The following is a 19,421-nucleotide window of genomic DNA, read 5'->3' on the forward strand; positions in this document are numbered from 1 at the left end:
AGGGAGAAGATGGGGACAGTGGGGTTGTGAGGGAGATGGTGGTGAGTGGGGGTGTGAGGGAGATGGTGGGGAGAGTGGGTGTGTGAGGGAGATGATGGGGACAGTGGGGGTGTGAGGGAGATGATGGGGACAGTGGGGGTGTGTGGGAGATGATGAGGAGAGTGGGTATGTGAGGGAGATGATGAGGAGAGCGGGGGTGTGAGGGAGATGAGAGCGGGGGTGTGAGGGAGATGATGGGGAGAGTGGGGGTGTGAGGGAGATGATGAGGAGAGCGGGGGTGTGAGGGAGATGATGGGGAGAGTGGGGGTGTGAGGGAGATGATGAGGAGAGCGGGGGTGTGAGGGAGATGAGAGCGGGGGTGTGAGGGAGATGATGGGGAGAGTGGGGGTGTGAGGGAGATGATGAGGAGAGCGGGGGTGTGAGGGAGATGATGAGGAGAGCGGGGGTGTGAGGGAGATGATGGGGAGAGTGGGGGTGTGAGGGAGATGATGAGGAGAGCGGGGGTGTGAGGGAGATGAGAGCGGGGGTGTGAGGGAGATGATGAGGAGAGCGGGGGTGTGAGGGAGATGATGAGGAGAGCGGGGGTGTGAGGGAGATGATGGGGAGAGTGGGGGTGTGAGGGAGATGATGAGGAGAGCGGGGGTGTGAGGGAGATGAGAGCGGGGGTGTGAGGGAGATGATGGGGAGAGTGGGGGTGTGAGGGAGATGATTGGGGGACAGTGGGGGTGTGAGGGAGATGAGAGCGGGGGTGTGAGGGAGATGATGGAGACAGTGGGGGTGTGAGGGAGATGATGTGGCAAGTGTGGGTGAGAGGGAGATGGTGGGGACAGTGGGGGTGTGAGGGAGATGATAGGGGGAGTGGGGTTGTGAGGGAGTTGATTGGGGAGAGTGGGGTTGTGAGGGAGAAGATGGGCAGAGTGGGGGTGTGAGGGAGATGATTGGGGAGTGTGGGTGTGAGGGAGATGATGGGGAGAGTGGGGGTGTGAGGGAGATGATGGTGAGTGGGGGTGTGAGGGAGATGGTGGTGAGTGGGGGTGTGAGGGAGATGATGGGGAGAGTGGGTGTGAGGGAGATGATGGGGAGAGGGGGTGTGAGGGAGATGATGGTGAGTGGGGGTGTGAGGGAGATGGTGGTGAGTGGGGGTGTGAGGGAGATGATGGGGAGAGTGGGTGTGAGGGAGATGATGGGGAGAGGGGGTGTGAGGGAGATGATGTGGCAAGTGTGGGTGAGAGGGAGATGGTGGGGACAGTGGGGGTTTGAGGGAGATGATGGGGAGAGTGGGGATGTGAGGGAGATGGTGGGGACAGTGGGGGTTTGAGGGAGATGATTGAGGGAGTGGGGTTGTGAGGGAGTTGATTGGGGAGAGTGGGGTTGTGAGGGAGAAGATGGGCAGAGTGGGGGTGTGAGGGAGATGATGGGGAGAGTGGGGGTGTGAGGGAGATGATGGGGAGAGTGGGGATGTGAGGGAGATGGTGGGGACAGTGGGGGTTTGAGGGAGATGATTGAGGGAGTGGGGTTGTGAGGGAGTTGATTGGGGAGAGTGGGGTTGTGAGGGAGAAGATGGGCAGAGTGGGGGTGTGAGGGAGATGATGGGGAGAGTGGGGGTGTGAGGGAGATGATGGGGAGAGTGGGGGTGTGAGGGAGAAGATGGGCAGAGTGGGGGTGTGAGGGAGATGATTGGGGAGTGTGGGTGTGAGGGAGATGATGGGGAGAGTGGGGGTGTGAGGGAGATGATGGTGAGTGGGGGTGTGAGGGAGATGGTGGTGAGTGGGGGTGTGAGGGAGATGATGGGGAGAGGGGGTGTGAGGGAGATGATGGTGAGTGGGGGTGTGAGGGAGATGGTGGTGAGTGGGGGTGTGAGGGAGATGATGGGCAGAGTGGGGGTGTGAGGGAGATGATGGGGAGAGTGGGTGTGAGGGAGATGATGGGGAGAGTGGGTGTGAGGGAGATGATGGGGAGAGTGGGGGTGTGAGGGAGATGATGTGGCAAGTGTGGGTGAGAGGGAGATGGTGGGGAGAGTGGGTGTGAGGGAGATGATGGGGAGAGTGGGGGTGTGAGGGAGATGATGTGGCAAGTGTGGGTGAGAGGGAGATGGTGGGGACAGTGGGGGTGTGAGGGAGATGATTGGGGAGAGTGGGTTGTGAGGGAGAAGATGGGCAGAGTGGGGGTGTGAGGGAGATGATGGGGAGAGTGGGGGTGTGAGGGAGAAGATGGGGAGAGTGGGGGTGTGAGGGAGAAGATGGGGAGAGTGGGGGTGTGAGGGAGAAGATGGGCAGAGTGGGGGTGTGAGGGAGATGATGGGGAGAGTGGGTGTGAGGGAGATGATGGTGAGTGGGGGTGTGAGGGAGATGGTGGTGAGTGGAGAGGGAGATGATGGGCAGAGTGGGGGTGTGAGGGAGATGATGGGGAGAGTGGGTGTGAGGGAGATGATGGGGAGAGGGGGTGTGAGGGAGATGATGTGGCAAGTGTGGGTGAGAGGGAGATGGTGGGGACAGTGGGGGTTTGAGGGAGATGATTGGGGGAGTGGGGTTGTGAGGGAGTTGATTGGGGAGAGTGGGGTTGTGAGGGAGAAGATGGGGAGAGTGGGGGTGTGAGGGAGATGATGGGGAGAGTGGGGGTGTGAGGGAGATGATGGGGAGAGTGGGGGTGTGAGGGAGATGATGGGGAGAGTGGGGGTGTGAGGGAGATGATGGGGAGAGTGGGGGTGTGAGGGAGAAGATGGGCAGAGTGGGGGTGTGAGGGAGATGATTGGGGAGTGTGGGTGTGAGGGAGATGATGGGGAGAGTGGGGGTGTGAGGGAGATGATGGTGAGTGGGGGTGTGAGGGAGATGATGGGGAGAGGGGGTGTGAGGGAGATGATGGTGAGTGGGGGTGTGAGGGAGATGGTGGTGAGTGGGGGTGTGAGGGAGATGATGGGCAGAGTGGGGGTGTGAGGGAGATGATGGGGAGAGTGGGTGTGAGGGAGATGATGTGGCAAGTGTGGGTGAGAGGGAGATGGTGGGGACAGTGGGGGTGTGAGGGAGATGATTGGGGAGAGTGGGTTGTGAGGGAGAAGATGGGCAGAGTGGGGGTGTGAGGGAGATGATGGGGAGAGTGGGGGTGTGAGGGAGAAGATGGGGAGAGTGGGGGTGTGAGGGAGAAGATGGGCAGAGTGGGGGTGTGAGGGAGATGATGGGGAGAGTGGGTGTGAGGGAGAAGACGGGGAGAGTGGGGGTGTGAGGGAGATGATTGGGGAGAGTGGGGTTGTGAGGGAGAAGATGGGCAGAGTGGGGGTGTGAGGGAGATGATGGGGAGAGTGGGGGTGTGAGGGAGATGATGGGGAGAGTGGGGGTGTGAGTGAGATGATGGGCAGAGTGGGGGTGTGAGGGAGAAGATGGGCAGAGTGGGGGTGTGAGGGAGATGATTGGGGAGTGTGGGGGTGTGAGGGAGATGATGGGGAGTGTGGGTGTGAGGGAGATGATGGTGAGTGGGGGTGTGAGGGAGATGATCTGGAGAGTGGGTGTGTGATGGAGATGATGGGGTCAGTGGGGGTGTGAGGGACATGATGGGGACAGTGGGGGTGTGAGGGAGATGATAGGGGGAGTGGGGGTGTGAGGGAGATGATTGGGGAGAGTGGGGTTGTGAGGGAGAAGATGGGCAGAGTGGGGGTGTGAGGGAGATGATGGGGAGAGTGGGTGTGAGGGAGAAGACGGGGAGAGTGGGGGTGTGAGGGAGATGATGTGGCAAGTGTGGGTGAGAGGGAGATGGTGGGGACAGTGGGGGTTTGAGGGAGATGATTGGGGGAGTGGGGTTGTGAGGGAGTTGATTGGGGAGAGTGGGGTTGTGAGGGAGAAGATGGGCAGAGTGGGGGTGTGAGGGAGATGATGGGGAGAGTGGGGGTGTGAGGGAGATGATGGGGAGAGTGGGGGTGTGAGGGAGATGATGGGGAGAGTGGGGGTGTGAGGGAGAAGATGGGCAGAGTGGGGGTGTGAGGGAGATGATTGGGGAGTGTGGGTGTGAGGGAGATGATGGGGAGAGTGGGGGTGTGAGGGAGATGATGGTGAGTGGGGGTGTGAGGGAGATGGTGGTGAGTGGGGGTGTGAGGGAGATGATGGGGAGAGGGGGTGTGAGGGAGATGATGGTGAGTGGGGGTGTGAGGGAGATGGTGGTGAGTGGGGGTGTGAGGGAGATGATGGGCAGAGTGGGGGTGTGAGGGAGATGATGGGGAGAGTGGGTGTGAGGGAGAAGATGGGCAGAGTGGGGGTGTGAGGGAGAAGATGGGGAGAGTGGGGGTGTGAGGGAGAAGATGGGCAGAGTGGGGGTGTGAGGGAGATGATGGGGAGAGTGGGTGTGAGGGAGAAGACGGGGAGAGTGGGGGTGTGAGGGAGATGATTGGGGAGAGTGGGGTTGTGAGGGAGAAGATGGGCAGAGTGGGGGTGTGAGGGAGATGATGGGGAGAGTGGGGGTGTGAGGGAGATGATGGGGAGAGTGGGGGTGTGAGGGAGATGATTGGGGAGTGTGGGGGTGTGAGGGAGATGATGGGGAGTGTGGGTGTGAGGGAGATGATGGTGAGTGGGGGTGTGAGGGAGATGATCTGGAGAGTGGGTGTGTGATGGAGATGATGGGGTCAGTGGGGGTGTGAGGGACATGATGGGGACAGTGGGGGTGTGAGGGAGATGATGAAAGTGGGTGTGAGGGAGATGATTGGGGAGAGTGGGGTTGTGAGGGAGAAGATGGGCAGAGTGGGGGTGTGAGGGAGATGATGGGGAGAGTGGGTGTGAGGGAGAAGACGGGGAGAGTGGGGGTGTGAGGGAGATGATGTGGCAAGTGTGGGTGAGAGGGAGATGGTGGGGACAGTGGGGGTTTGAGGGAGATGATTGGGGGAGTGGGGTTGTGAGGGAGTTGATTGGGGAGAGTGGGGTTGTGAGGGAGAAGATGGGCAGAGTGGGGGTGTGAGGGAGATGATGGGGAGAGTGGGGGTGTGAGGGAGATGATGGGGAGAGTGGGGGTGTGAGGGAGAAGATGGGCAGAGTGGGGGTGTGAGGGAGATGATTGGGGAGTGTGGGTGTGAGGGAGATGATGGGGAGAGTGGGGGTGTGAGGGAGATGATGGTGAGTGGGGGTGTGAGGGAGATGGTGGTGAGTGGGGGTGTGAGGGAGATGATGGGGAGAGGGGGTGTGAGGGAGATGATGGTGAGTGGGGGTGTGAGGGAGATGGTGGTGAGTGGGGGTGTGAGGGAGATGATGGGCAGAGTGGGGGTGTGAGGGAGATGATGGGGAGAGTGGGTGTGAGGGAGATGATGTGGCAAGTGTGGGTGAGAGGGAGATGGTGGGGGTGTGAGGGAGATGATTGGGGAGAGTGGGTTGTGAGGGAGAAGATGGGGAGAGTGGGGGTGTGAGGGAGAAGATGGGCAGAGTGGGGGTGTGAGGGAGATGATGGGGAGAGTGGGTGTGAGGGAGATGATGGTGAGTGGGGGTGTGAGGGAGATGGTGGTGAGTGGAGAGGGAGATGATGGGCAGAGTGGGGGTGTGAGGGAGATGATGGGGAGAGTGGGTGTGAGGGAGATGATGGGGAGAGGGGGTGTGAGGGAGATGATGTGGCAAGTGTGGGTGAGAGGGAGATGGTGGGGACAGTGGGGGTTTGAGGGAGATGATTGGGGGAGTGGGGTTGTGAGGGAGTTGATTGGGGAGAGTGGGGTTGTGAGGGAGAAGATGGGCAGAGTGGGGGTGTGAGGGAGATGATGGGGAGAGTGGGGGTGTGAGGGAGATGATGGGGAGAGTGGGGGTGTGAGGGAGAAGATGGGCAGAGTGGGGGTGTGAGGGAGATGATTGGGGAGTGTGGGTGTGAGGGAGATGATGGGGAGAGTGGGGGTGTGAGGGAGATGATGGTGAGTGGGGGTGTGAGGGAGATGGTGGTGAGTGGGGGTGTGAGGGAGATGATGGGGAGAGGGGGTGTGAGGGAGATGATGGTGAGTGGGGGTGTGAGGGAGATGGTGGTGAGTGGGGGTGTGAGGGAGATGATGGGCAGAGTGGGGGTGTGAGGGAGATGATGGGGAGAGTGGGTGTGAGGGAGATGATGTGGCAAGTGTGGGTGAGAGGGAGATGGTGGGGACAGTGGGGGTGTGAGGGAGATGATTGGGGAGAGTGGGTTGTGAGGGAGAAGATGGGCAGAGTGGGGGTGTGAGGGAGATGATGGGGAGAGTGGGGGTGTGAGGGAGAAGATGGGGAGAGTGGGGGTGTGAGGGAGATGATGGGGAGAGTGGGTGTGAGGGAGATGATGTGGCAAGTGTGGGTGAGAGGGAGATGGTGGGGACAGTGGGGGTGTGAGGGAGATGATTGGGGAGAGTGGGTTGTGAGGGAGAAGATGGGCAGAGTGGGGGTGTGAGGGAGATGATGGGGAGAGTGGGGGTGTGAGGGAGAAGATGGGGAGAGTGGGGGTGTGAGGGAGAAGATGGGCAGAGTGGGGGTGTGAGGGAGATGATGGGGAGAGTGGGTGTGAGGGAGATGATGGTGAGTGGGGGTGTGAGGGAGATGATTGGGGAGAGTGGGTTGTGAGGGAGAAGATGGGCAGAGTGGGGGTGTGAGGGAGATGATGGGGAGAGTGGGGGTGTGAGGGAGAAGATGGGGAGAGTGGGGGTGTGAGGGAGAAGATGGGCAGAGTGGGGGTGTGAGGGAGATGATGGGGAGAGTGGGTGTGAGGGAGATGATGGTGAGTGGGGGTGTGAGGGAGATGGTGGTGAGTGGAGAGGGAGATGATGGGCAGAGTGGGGGTGTGAGGGAGATGATGGGGAGAGTGGGTGTGAGGGAGATGATGGGGAGAGGGGGTGTGAGGGAGATGATGTGGCAAGTGTGGGTGAGAGGGAGATGGTGGGGACAGTGGGGGTTTGAGGGAGATGATTGGGGGAGTGGGGTTGTGAGGGAGTTGATTGGGGAGAGTGGGGTTGTGAGGGAGAAGATGGGCAGAGTGGGGGTGTGAGGGAGATGATGGGGAGAGTGGGGGTGTGAGGGAGATGATGGGGAGAGTGGGGGTGTGAGGGAGAAGATGGGCAGAGTGGGGGTGTGAGGGAGATGATTGGGGAGTGTGGGTGTGAGGGAGATGATGGGGAGAGTGGGGGTGTGAGGGAGATGATGGTGAGTGGGGGTGTGAGGGAGATGGTGGTGAGTGGGGGTGTGAGGGAGATGATGGGGAGAGGGGGTGTGAGGGAGATGATGGTGAGTGGGGGTGTGAGGGAGATGGTGGTGAGTGGGGGTGTGAGGGAGATGATGGGCAGAGTGGGGGTGTGAGGGAGATGATGGGGAGAGTGGGTGTGAGGGAGATGATGGGGAGAGTGGGTGTGAGGGAGATGATGGGGAGAGTGGGGGTGTGAGGGAGATGATGTGGCAAGTGTGGGTGAGAGGGAGATGGTGGGGAGAGTGGGTGTGAGGGAGATGATGGGGAGAGTGGGGGTGTGAGGGAGAAGATGGGGAGAGTGGGGGTGTGAGGGAGATGGGGAGAGTGGGTGTGAGGGAGATGATGTGGCAAGTGTGGGTGAGAGGGAGATGGTGGGGACAGTGGGGGTGTGAGGGAGATGATTGGGGAGAGTGGGTTGTGAGGGAGAAGATGGGCAGAGTGGGGGTGTGAGGGAGATGATGGGGAGAGTGGGGGTGTGAGGGAGAAGATGGGGAGAGTGGGGGTGTGAGGGAGAAGATGGGCAGAGTGGGGGTGTGAGGGAGATGATGGGGAGAGTGGGTGTGAGGGAGATGATGGTGAGTGGGGGTGTGAGGGAGATGGTGGTGAGTGGAGAGGGAGATGATGGGCAGAGTGGGGGTGTGAGGGAGATGATGGGGAGAGTGGGTGTGAGGGAGATGATGGGGAGAGGGGGTGTGAGGGAGATGATGTGGCAAGTGTGGGTGAGAGGGAGATGGTGGGGACAGTGGGGGTTTGAGGGAGATGATTGGGGGAGTGGGGTTGTGAGGGAGTTGATTGGGGAGAGTGGGGTTGTGAGGGAGAAGATGGGCAGAGTGGGGGTGTGAGGGAGATGATGGGGAGAGTGGGGGTGTGAGGGAGAAGATGGGGAGAGTGGGGGTGTGAGGGAGATGATGGGGAGAGTGGGGGTGTGAGGGAGAAGATGGGCAGAGTGGGGGTGTGAGGGAGATGATTGGGGAGTGTGGGTGTGAGGGAGATGATGGGGAGAGTGGGGGTGTGAGGGAGATGATGGTGAGTGGGGGTGTGAGGGAGATGGTGGTGAGTGGGGGTGTGAGGGAGATGATGGGGAGAGGGGGTGTGAGGGAGATGATGGTGAGTGGGGGTGTGAGGGAGATGGTGGTGAGTGGGGGTGTGAGGGAGATGATGGGCAGAGTGGGGGTGTGAGGGAGATGATGGGGAGAGTGGGTGTGAGGGAGATGGTGGTGAGTGGGGGTGTGAGGGAGATGGTGGTGAGTGGGGGTGTGAGGGAGATGATGGGGAGAGTGGGGGTGTGAGGGAGATGATGGGGAGAGTGGGTGTGAGGGAGATGATGTGGCAAGTGTGGGTGAGAGGGAGATGGTGGGGACAGTGGGGGTGTGAGGGAGATGATTGGGGAGAGTGGGTTGTGAGGGAGAAGATGGGCAGAGTGGGGGTGTGAGGGAGATGATGGGGAGAGTGGGGGTGTGAGGGAGAAGATGGGGAGAGTGGGGGTGTGAGGGAGAAGATGGGCAGAGTGGGGGTGTGAGGGAGATGATGGGGAGAGTGGGTGTGAGGGAGAAGACGGGGAGAGTGGGGGTGTGAGGGAGATGATGGGCAGAGTGGGGGTGTGAGGGAGATGATGGGCAGAGTGGGGGTGTGAGGGAGATGATGGGGAGAGTGGGTGTGAGGGAGATGATGTGGCAAGTGTGGGTGAGAGGGAGATGGTGGGGACAGTGGGGGTGTGAGGGAGATGATTGGGGAGAGTGGGTTGTGAGGGAGAAGATGGGCAGAGTGGGGGTGTGAGGGAGATGATGGGGAGAGTGGGGGTGTGAGGGAGAAGATGGGGAGAGTGGGGGTGTGAGGGAGAAGATGGGCAGAGTGGGGGTGTGAGGGAGATGATGGGGAGAGTGGGTGTGAGGGAGAAGACGGGGAGAGTGGGGGTGTGAGGGAGATGATTGGGGAGAGTGGGGTTGTGAGGGAGAAGATGGGCAGAGTGGGGGTGTGAGGGAGATGATGGGGAGAGTGGGGGTGTGAGGGAGATGATGGGGAGAGTGGGGGTGTGAGGGAGAAGATGGGCAGAGTGGGGGTGTGAGAGAGATGATTGGGGAGTGTGGGGGTGTGAGGGAGATGATGGGGAGTGTGGGTGTGAGGGAGATGATGGTGAGTGGGGGTGTGAGGGAGATGATCTGGAGAGTGGGTGTGTGATGGAGATGATGGGGTCAGTGGGGGTGTGAGGGACATGATGGGGACAGTGGGGGTGTGAGGGAGATGATGAAAGTGGGTGTGAGGGAGATGATTGGGGAGAGTGGGGTTGTGAGGGAGAAGATGGGCAGAGTGGGGGTGTGAGGGAGATGATGGGGAGAGTGGGTGTGAGGGAGAAGACGGGGAGAGTGGGGGTGTGAGGGAGATGATTGGGGAGAGTGGGGTTGTGAGGGAGAAGATGGGCAGAGTGGGGGTGTGAGGGAGATGATGGGGAGAGTGGGGGTGTGAGGGAGATGATGGGGAGAGTGGGGGTGTGAGGGAGAAGATGGGCAGAGTGGGGGTGTGAGGGAGATGATTGGGGAGTGTGGGGGTGTGAGGGAGATGATGGGGAGTGTGGGGGTGTGAGGGAGATGATTGGGGAGTGTGGGGGTGTGAGGGAGATGATCTGGAGAGTGGGTGTGTGATGGAGATGATGGGGTCAGTGGGGGTGTGAGGGACATGATGGGGACAGTGGGGGTGTGAGGGAGATGATGAAAGTGGGTGTGAGGGAGATGATTGGGGAGAGTGGGGTTGTGAGGGAGAAGATGGGCAGAGTGGGGGTGTGAGGGAGATGATGGGCAGAGTGGGGTTGTGAGGGAGAAGATGGGCAGAGTGGGGGTGTGAGGGAGATGATGGGGAGAGAGGGGGTGTGAGGGAGATGATGAGGAGAGTGGGGGTGTGAGGGAGAAGATGGGCAGAGTGGGGTTGTGAGGGAGAAGATGGGCAGAGTGGGGGTGTGAGGGAGATGATGGGGAGAGAGGGGGTGTGAGGGAGATGATGAGGAGAGTGGGGGTGTGAGGGAGATGATGGGGAGAGTGGGGTTGTGAGGGAGATGATGGGGAGAGTGGGGGTGTGAGGGAGATGATGGGGAGAGTGGGGTTGTGAGGGATAAGATGGGGAGTGGGTGTGAGGGAGATGGTGGGGGAGAGTGGGGGTGTGAGTGAACTGATGGGGAGAGTGGGGTTGTCAGGGAGGTGATGGTGTGTGGGGGTGTGAGGGAGATGATGGGGAGAGTGGGGTTGTGAGGGAGATGATGGGGAGAGAGGGGGTGTGAGGGAGATGATGAGGAGAGTGGGGGTGTGAGGGAGATGATGGGGAGAGTGGGGGTGTGAGGGAGATGATGGGAGTGTGGGTGTGAGGGAGATGATGGGGAGAGTGGGGTTGTGAGGGAGATGATGGGGAGAGAGGGGGTGTGAGGGAGATGATGGGGAGAGTGGGGGTGTGAGGGAGATGATGGGGAGAGTGGGGGTGTGAGGGAGATGATGGGGAGAGTGGGGTTGTGAGGGATAAGATGGGGAGTGGGTGTGAGGGAGATGGTGGGGGGAGAGTGGGGGTGTGAGTGAACTGATGGGGAGAGTGGGGTTGTCAGGAAGGTGATGGTGTGTGGGGGTGTGAGGGAGATTATGAGAGTGTGGGTGTGGGAGCAGATGGTGGTGAGCGGGGTTGTGAGGGAGGGGATGGGGAGAGTGGGGGTGTGAGGGAGATGATGGGGACAGGGGGCTGTGAGGGAGATGATGTGGCAAGTGTGGGTGTGATGGAGATGGTGGTGAGTGTGTGTGTGAGGGAGATAATGGTGAGTGGGGGTGTGAGGGACATGATGGGGAGAGTGGGTGTGGGGGAGATGATTGGGGGAGTGGGGTTGTGAGGGAGATGATGGGCAGAGTGGGGGTGTGAGGGAGATGATGGGGAGAGTGGGTGTGAGGGAGATGATGGGGAGAGGGGGTGTGAGGGAGATGATGTGGCAAGTGTGGGTGAGAGGGAGATGGTGGGGACAGTGGGGTGTGAGGGAGATGATTGGGGAGAGTGGGGTTGTGAGGGAGAAGATGGGCAGAGTGGGGGTGTGAGGGAGATGATGGGGAGAGTGGGGGTGTGAGGGAGATGATGGGGAGAGTGGGGGTGTGAGGGAGAAGATGGGCAGAGTGGGGGTGTGAGGGAGATGATGGGGAGAGTGGGTGTGAGGGAGAAGACGGGGAGAGTGGGGGTGTGAGGGAGATGATGTGGCAAGTGTGGGTGAGAGGGAGATGGTGGGGACAGTGGGGTTGTCAGGGAGATGATTGGGGAGAGTGGGGTTGTGAGGGAGAAGATGGGCAGAGTGGGGGTGTGAGGGAGATGATGGGGAGAGTGGGGGTGTGAGGGAGATGATGGGGAGAGTGGGGTTGTGAGGGAGATGATGGGGAGAGTGGGGGTGTGAGGGAGATGGTGGGGGAGAGTGGGGGTGTGAGTGAACTGATGAGGAGAGTGGGGTTGTCAGGAAGGTGATGGTGTGTGGGGGTGTGAGGGAGATTATGAGAGTGTGGGTGTGGGAGCAGATGGTGGTGAGCGGGGTTGTGAGGGAGGGGATGGGGAGAGTGGGGGGTGTGAGGGAGATGATGGGGACAGGGGGCTGTGAGGGAGATGATGTGGCAAGTGTGGGTGTGATGGAGATGGTGGTGAGTGTGTGTGTGAGGGAGATAATGGTGAGTGGGGGTGTGAGGGACATGATGGGGAGAGTGGGTGTGGGGGAGATGATTGGGGGAGTGGGGTTGTGAGGGAGATGATGGGCAGAGTGGGGGTGTGAGGGAGATGATGGGGAGAGTGGGTGTGAGGGAGATGATGGGGAGAGGGGGTGTGAGGGAGATGATGTGGCAAGTGTGGGTGAGAGGGAGATGGTGGGGACAGTGGGGGTGTGAGGGAGATGATTGGGGAGAGTGGGGTTGTGAGGGAGAAGATGGGCAGAGTGGGGGTGTGAGGGAGATGATGGGGAGAGTGGGGGTGTGAGGGAGATGATGGGGAGAGTGGGGGTGTGAGGGAGAAGATGGGCAGAGTGGGGGTGTGAGGGAGATGATGGGGAGAGTGGGTGTGAGGGAGAAGACGGGGAGAGTGGGGGTGTGAGGGAGATGATGTGGCAAGTGTGGGTGAGAGGGAGATGGTGGGGACAGTGGGGGTGTGAGGGAGATGATTGGGGAGAGTGGGGTTGTGAGGGAGAAGATGGGCAGAGTGGGGGTGTGAGGGAGATGATGGGGAGAGTGGGGGTGTGAGTGAGATGATGGGGAGAGTGGGGGTGTGAGGGAGAAGATGGGCAGAGTGGGGGTGTGAGGGAGATGATTGGGGAGAGTGGGGTTGTGAGGGAGTTGATTGGGAGTGTGGGGGTGTGAGGGAGATGATGGGGAGTGTGGGTGTGAGGGAGATGATGGTGAGTGGGGGTGTGAGGGACATGATGGGGAGAGTGGGGGTGTGAGGGAGATGATGGGGACAGTGGGGGTGTGAGGGAGATGATGAAAGTGGGTGTGAGAGAGATGATTGGGGAGAGTGGGGTTGTGAGGGAGAAGATGGGCAGAGTGGGGGTGTGAGGGAGATGATGGGCAGAGTGGGGTTGTGAGGGAGAAGATGGGCAGAGTGGGGGTGTGAGGGAGATGATGGGGAGAGTGGGTGTGAGGGAGAAGACGGGGAGAGTGGGGGTGTGAGGGAGATGATGTGGCAAGTGTGGGTGAGAGGGAGATGGTGGGGACAGTGGGGGTGTGAGGGAGATGATGGGGGAGTGGGTGTGGGAGAAGATGGTGGTGAGTGGGGGTGTGTGGGTGATGGTGGTGAGTGGGGATGTGAGGGAGATGGTGGGGAGAGTGGGGGTGTGAGGGAGATGGTGGGGAGAGTGGGGGTGTGAGGGAGATGGTGGGGAGAGTGGGGGTGTGAGGGAGATGGTGGGGAGAGTGGGGGTGTGAGGGAGATGGTGGGGAGACTGGCGGTGTGAGTGAACTGATGTGGAGAATGGGGTTGTGAGGGAGGTGATGGTGCGTTATGGTGTGAGGTAGATGATGGGGAGAGTGGGGTTGTGAGGGAGATGATGGGGAAAGTGTGGGTATGAGGGTGATGGTGGGGTAAGTGGGGGTGTGAGGGAGATGATGGGGAGAGTGGGGTTGTGAGGGAGATGTTTGGGGGAGTGGGGTTGTGAGGGAGATGATGGGGAGAGTGGGGGTGTGAGGGAGATGATGGGGCAAGTGGGGGTGTGTGGGTGATGGTGGTGAGTGGGGGTGTGTGGGTGATGGTGGTGAGTGGGGTTGTCAGGGAGGTGATGGTGCGTGGGGTTGTGAGGGAGGTGATGGGGAGAGTGGATGTGAGGGAGATTATGAGAGTTGGGTTGTGAGTTAGATGTTTGGGGAGTGAGTGTGGGAGGGAGATGGTGGTGAGTGGGGGTGTGAGGGAGATGGTGGTGAGTGGGAGTGTGTGGGTGATGGTGGAGTTTGGGGTTGTGAGGGAGGTGATGGTGCGTGGGGGTGTGAGGGAGATGATGGGGAGAGTGGGTGTGAGGGAGATGAGGGGAGAGTGGGTGTGAGGGAGATGATGGGGAGAGTGGATGTGAGGGAGATTATGAGAGTGGGGGTGTGAGGGAGATGATTGGGGAGTGAGTGTGGGAGGGAGATGATGGGGAGAGTGGATGTGAGGGAGATTATGAGAGTGGGGGTGTGAGGGAGATGATTGGGGAGTGAGTGTGGGAGGGAGATAGTGGTAAGAGTGGGGGTGTGTGGGTGATGGTGGTGAGTGGGGGTGTGTGGGTGATGGTGGAGAGTGGGTTTGTGAGGGAGATTATGAGAGTGTGGGGGTGTGAGGGAGATGATTGGGGAGTGGGTGTGGGAGAAGATGGTGGTGAGCGGGGATGTGAGGGAGATGATGGGGAGAGTGGGGGTGTGAGGGAGATGGTGGGGAGAGTGGGGGGTGTGAGGGAGATGGTGGGGAGAGTGGGGGTGTGAGGGAGATGGTGGGGAGAGTGGGGGTGTGAGGGAGATGGTGGGGGAGACTGGCGGTGTGAGTGAACTGATGTGGAGAATGGGGTTGTGAGGGAGGTGATGGTGCGTTATGGTGTGAGGTAGATGATGGGGAGAGTGGGGTTGTGAGGGAGATGATGGGGAAAGTGTGGGTATGAGGGTGATGGTGGGGTAAGTGGGGGTGTGAGGGAGGTGATGGGGAGAGTGGGGTTGTGAGGGAGATGTTTGGGGGAGTGGGGTTGTGAGGGAGATGATGGGGAGAGTGGGGGTGTGAGGGAGATGATGGGGCAAGTGGGGGTGTGTGGGTGATGGTGGTGAGTGGGGGTGTGTGGGTGATGGTGGTGAGTGGGGTTGTCAGGGAGGTGATGGTGTGTGGGGTTGTGAGGGAGGTGATGGGGAGAGTGGATGTGAGGGAGATTATGAGAGTTGGGTTGTGAGTTAGATGTTTGGGGAGTGAGTGTGGGAGGGAGATGGTGGTGAGTGGGGGTGTGAGGGAGATGGTGGTGAGTGGGAGTGTGTGGGTGATGGTGGAGTTTGGGGTTGTGAGGGAGGTGATGGTGCGTGGGGGTGTGAGGGAGATGATGGGGAGAGTGGGTGTGAGGGAGATGAGGGGAGAGTGGGTGTGAGGGAGATGATGGGGAGAGTGGATGTGAGGGAGATTATGAGAGTGGGGGTGTGAGGGAGATGATTGGGGAGTGAGTGTGGGAGGGAGATGATGGGGAGAGTGGATGTGAGGGAGATTATGAGAGTGTGGGGTTGTGAGGGAGATGATTGGGGAGTGGGTGTGGGAGAAGATGGTGGTGAGCGGGGATGTGAGGGAGATGGTGGGGGTGTGAGGGAGATGATGGGGCAAGTGGGGGTGTGAAGGAGATGGTGGTGAGTGTGGGTGTGAAGGAGATGGTGGTGAGTGTGGGTGTGAGGGAGGGTGGTGAGTGGGTGTGTTTGGGTGGTGGTGTGTGGGTGATGGTGGTGAGTGGGGATGTGAGGGAGATGGTGGGAGAGTGGGTGTGTGAGGGAGATGGTGGGGAGAATGGGGTTGTGAGGGAGGTGATGGGGAGAGTGGGGGTGTGAGGGAGATGATGGGGAGAGTGGGGGTGTGAGGGAGATGATGGTGAGTGGGGGTGTGAGGGAGATGGTGGTGAGTGGGGGTGTGAGGGAGATGATGGGGAGAGGGGGTGTGAGGGAGATGATGGTGAGTGGGGGTGTGAGGGAGATGGTGGTGAGTGGGGGTGTGAGGGAGATGATGGGCAGAGTGGGGGTGTGAGGGAGATGATGGGGAGAGTGGGTGTGAGGGAGATGATGTGGCAAGTGTGGGTGAGAGGGAGATGGTGGGGACAGTGGGGGTGTGAGGGAGATGATTGGGGAGAGTGGGTTGTGAGGGAGAAGATGGGCAGAGTGGGGGTGTGAGGGAGATGATGGGGAGAGTGGGGGTGTGAGGGAGAAGATGGGGAGAGTGGGGGTGTGAGGGAGAAGATGGGCAGAGTGGGGGTGTGAGGGAGATGATGGGGAGAGTGGGTGTGAGGGAGATGATGGTGAGTGGGGGTGTGAGGGAGATGGTGGTGAGTGGAGAGGGAGATGATGGGCAGAGTGGGGGTGTGAGGGAGATGATGGGGAGAGTGGGTGTGAGGGAGATGATGGGGAGAGGGGGTGTGAGGGAGATGGTGTGGCAAGTGTGGGTGAGAGGGAGATGGTGGGGACAGTGGGGGTTTGAGGGAGATGATTGGGGGAGTGGGGTTGTGAGGGAGTTGATTGGGGAGAGTGGGGTTGTGAGGGAGAAGATGGGCAGAGTGGGGGTGTGAGGGAGATGATGGGGAGAGTGGGGGTGTGAGGGAGATGATGGGGAGAGTGGGGGTGTGAGGGAGAAGATGGGCAGAGTGGGGGTGTGAGGGAGATGATTGGGGAGTGTGGGTGTGAGGGAGATGATGGGGAGAGTGGGGGTGTGAGGGAGATGATGGTGAGTGGGGGTGTGAGGGAGATGGTGGTGAGTGGGGGTGTGAGGGAGATGATGGGGAGAGGGGGTGTGAGGGAGATGATGGTGAGTGGGGGTGTGAGGGAGATGGTGGTGAGTGGGGGTGTGAGGGAGATGATGGGCAGAGTGGGGGTGTGAGGGAGATGATGGGGAGAGTGGGTGTGAGGGAGATGATGTGGCAAGTGTGGGTGAGAGGGAGATGGTGGGGACAGTGGGGGTGTGAGGGAGATGATTGGGGAGAGTGGGTTGTGAGGGAGAAGATGGGCAGAGTGGGGGTGTGAGGGAGATGATGGGGAGAGTGGGGGTGTGAGGGAGAAGATGGGGAGAGTGGGGGTGTGAGGGAGAAGATGGGCAGAGTGGGGGTGTGAGGGAGATGATGGGGAGAGTGGGTGTGAGGGAGAAGACGGGGAGAGTGGGGGTGTGAGGGAGATGATTGGGGAGAGTGGGGTTGTGAGGGAGAAGATGGGCAGAGTGGGGGTGTGAGGGAGATGATGGGGAGAGTGGGGGTGTGAGTGAGATGATGGGGAGAGTGGGGGTGTGAGGGAGATGATTGGGGAGTGTGGGGGTGTGAGGGAGATGATGGGGAGTGTGGGTGTGAGGGAGATGATGGTGAGTGGGGGTGTGAGGGAGATGATCTGGAGAGTGGGTGTGTGATGGAGATGATGGGGTCAGTGGGGGTGTGAGGGACATGATGGGGACAGTGGGGATGTGAGGGAGATGATGAAAGTGGGTGTGAGGGAGATGATTGGGGAGAGTGGGGTTGTGAGGGAGAAGATGGGCAGAGTGGGGGTGTGAGGGAGATGATGGGGAGAGTGGGTGTGAGGGAGAAGACGGGGAGAGTGGGGGTGTGAGGGAGATGATGTGGCAAGTGTGGGTGAGAGGGAGATGGTGGGGACAGTGGGGGTTTGAGGGAGATGATTGGGGGAGTGGGGTTGTGAGGGAGTTGATTGGGGAGAGTGGGGTTGTGAGGGAGAAGATGGGCAGAGTGGGGGTGTGAGGGAGATGATGGGGAGAGTGGGGGTGTGAGGGAGATGATGGGGAGAGTGGGGGTGTGAGGGAGAAGATGGGCAGAGTGGGGGTGTGAGGGAGATGATTGGGGAGTGTGGGTGTGAGGGAGATGATGGGGAGAGTGGGGGTGTGAGGGAGATGATGGTGAGTGGGGGTGTGAGGGAGATGGTGGTGAGTGGGGGTGTGAGGGAGATGATGGGGAGAGGGGGTGTGAGGGAGATGATGGTGAGTGGGGGTGTGAGGGAGATGGTGGTGAGTGGGGGTGTGAGGGAGATGATGGGCAGAGTGGGGGTGTGAGGGAGATGATGGGGAGAGTGGGTGTGAGGGAGATGATGTGGCAAGTGTGGGTGAGAGGGAGATGGTGGGGACAGTGGGGGTGTGAGGGAGATGATTGGGGAGAGTGGGTTGTGAGGGAGAAGATGGGGAGAGTGGGGGTGTGAGGGAGAAGATGGGCAGAGTGGGGGTGTGAGGGAGATGATGGGGAGAGTGGGTGTGAGGGAGAAGATGGGCAGAGTGGGGGTGTGAGGGAGAAGATGGGCAGAGTGGGGGTGTGAGGGAGATGATTGGGGAGTGTGGGTGTGAGGGAGATGATGGGGAGAGTGGGGGTGTGAGGGAGATGATGGTGAGTGGGGGTGTGAGGGAGATGGTGGTGAGTGGGGGTGTGAGGGAGATGATGGGGAGAGGGGGTGTGAGGGAGATGATGGTGAGTGGGGGTGTGAGGGAGATGGTGGTGAGTGGGGGTGTGAGGGAGATGATGGGCAGAGTGGGGGTGTGAGGGAGATGATGGGGAGAGTGGGTGTGAGGGAGATGATGTGGCAAGTGTGGGTGAGAGGGAGATGGTGGGGACAGTGGGGGTGTGAGGGAGATGATTGGGGAGAGTGGGTTGTGAGGGAGAAGATGGGCAGAGTGGGGGTGTGAGGGAGATGATGGGGAGAGTGGGGGTGTGAGGGAGAAGATGGGGAGAGTGGGGGTGTGAGGGAGAAGATGGGCAGAGTGGGGGTGTGAGGGAGATGATGGGGAGAGTGGGTGTGAGGGAGAAGACGGGGAGAGTGGGGGTGTGAGGGAGATGATTGGGGAGAGTGGGGTTGTGAGGGAGAAGATGGGCAGAGTGGGGGTGTGAGGGAGATGATGGGGAGAGTGGGGGTGTGAGGGAGATGATGGGGAGAGTGGGGGTGTGAGGGAGATGATTGGGGAGTGTGGGGGTGTGAGGGAGATGATGGGGAGTGTGGGTGTGAGGGAGATGATGGTGAGTGGGGGTGTGAGGGAGATGATCTGGAGAGTGGGTGTGTGATGGAGATGATGGGGTCAGTGGGGGTGTGAGGGACATGATGGGGACAGTGGGGGTGTGAGGGAGATGATGAAAGTGGGTGTGAGGGAGATGATTGGGGAGAGTGGGGTTGTGAGGGAGAAGATGGGCAGAGTGGGGGTGTGAGGGAGATGATGGGGAGAGTGGGTGTGAGGGAGAAGACGGGGAGAGTGGGGGTGTGAGGGAGATGATGTGGCAAGTGTGGGTGAGAGGGAGATGGTGGGGACAGTGGGGGTTTGAGGGAGATGATTGGGGGAGTGGGGTTGTGAGGGAGTTGATTGGGGAGAGTGGGGTTGTGAGGGAGAAGATGGGCAGAGTGGGGGTGTGAGGGAGATGATGGGGAGAGTGGGGGTGTGAGGGAGATGATGGGGAGAGTGGGGGTGTGAGGGAGAAGATGGGCAGAGTGGGGGTGTGAGGGAGATGATTGGGGAGTGTGGGTGTGAGGGAGATGATGGGGAGAGTGGGGGTGTGAGGGAGATGATGGTGAGTGGGGGTGTGAGGGAGATGGTGGTGAGTGGGGGTGTGAGGGAGATGATGGGGAGAGGGGGTGTGAGGGAGATGATGGTGAGTGGGGGTGTGAGGGAGATGGTGGTGAGTGGGGGTGTGAGGGAGATGATGGGCAGAGTGGGGGTGTGAGGGAGATGATGGGGAGAGTGGGTGTGAGGGAGATGATGTGGCAAGTGTGGGTGAGAGGGAGATGGTGGGGGTGTGAGGGAGATGATTGGGGAGAGTGGGTTGTGAGGGAGAAGATGGGGAGAGTGGGGGTGTGAGGGAGAAGATGGGCAGAGTGGGGGTGTGAGGGAGATGATGGGGAGAGTGGGTGTGAGGGAGATGATGGTGAGTGGGGGTGTGAGGGAGATGGTGGTGAGTGGAGAGGGAGATGATGGGCAGAGTGGGGGTGTGAGGGAGATGATGGGGAGAGTGGGTGTGAGGGAGATGATGGGGAGAGGGGGTGTGAGGGAGATGATGTGGCAAGTGTGGGTGAGAGGGAGATGGTGGGGACAGTGGGGGTTTGAGGGAGATGATTGGGGGAGTG

The 19,421-nt window shown here is 60.2% G+C and overlaps 1 protein-coding gene across 5 annotated transcripts in view; it reads left to right on the plus strand.

Moving 5' to 3' along the window:
• Nucleotides 1-19,421, plus strand: part of LOC132394740 (hepatic and glial cell adhesion molecule-like) — a 60,711-nt gene that overhangs the window by 207 nt on the left and 41,083 nt on the right. The window lies entirely within an intron of this gene.

The sequence above is a fragment of the Hypanus sabinus genome, chromosome 5, assembly GCF_030144855.1.
Source record: "Hypanus sabinus isolate sHypSab1 chromosome 5, sHypSab1.hap1, whole genome shotgun sequence".
Taxonomy (NCBI): domain Eukaryota; kingdom Metazoa; phylum Chordata; class Chondrichthyes; order Myliobatiformes; family Dasyatidae; genus Hypanus; species Hypanus sabinus.